Source organism: Leptonychotes weddellii, chromosome 6 (assembly GCF_054177405.1).
Source record: "Leptonychotes weddellii isolate Sample4059 chromosome 6, ASM5417740v2, whole genome shotgun sequence".
Taxonomy (NCBI): domain Eukaryota; kingdom Metazoa; phylum Chordata; class Mammalia; order Carnivora; family Phocidae; genus Leptonychotes; species Leptonychotes weddellii.
This window is the reverse complement of record NC_138374.1, coordinates 23,315,982-23,316,594: the sequence shown is the minus strand read 5'-3', so window position 1 is coordinate 23,316,594 and position 613 is coordinate 23,315,982.

The window sequence follows — 613 nt, the reverse complement described above, 5'->3', positions numbered from 1 at the left end:
GGCGCCTGGGTGGCTCAGTTGGTTAAGCGACTGCCTTCGGCTCAGGTCATGATCCTGGAGTCCCTGGATCGAGTCCCACATCGGGCTCCCTGCTCGGCGGGGAGTCTGCTTCTCCCTCTGACCCTCCCCCTCTCATGTGCTCTCTCTCTCTCATTCTCTCTGTCTCAAATAAATAAATAAAATCTTTAAAAAAAAAAATTAAAACAAAACAAAACAAATTTAACTCACTTAGGTTCATCTGTTATGCTGTAAGTACGAATAAAGGAGAAATGTAACTTCCATTGCCCATGATTTCCTGGCATTAGGATACATACATGTGGCGTATACAATTCCTGATGTCCTTCAGGGCTAGACAATCTTTGATCTTTACCTCAAGCCAGCCTGGAGCTCGACAAAAGAAACTCCTGGCAACTGAAATTGGTCTATGGACTCACCTAGTCTGCAAAATATAAGCAGCAGAGCCAAGACTAGAGTTAGGGTGAAAGCAGAATCCAGGTCTGACTGCAGAGCCTGTGTCCCCACCCCTGTCCCGGTTATCCATAGAAGGAGGTGAAGAAAGAAAATATGCAAGAAAAGGAGACAGGAAAAATAATAAATGGTTCAACATCAATCT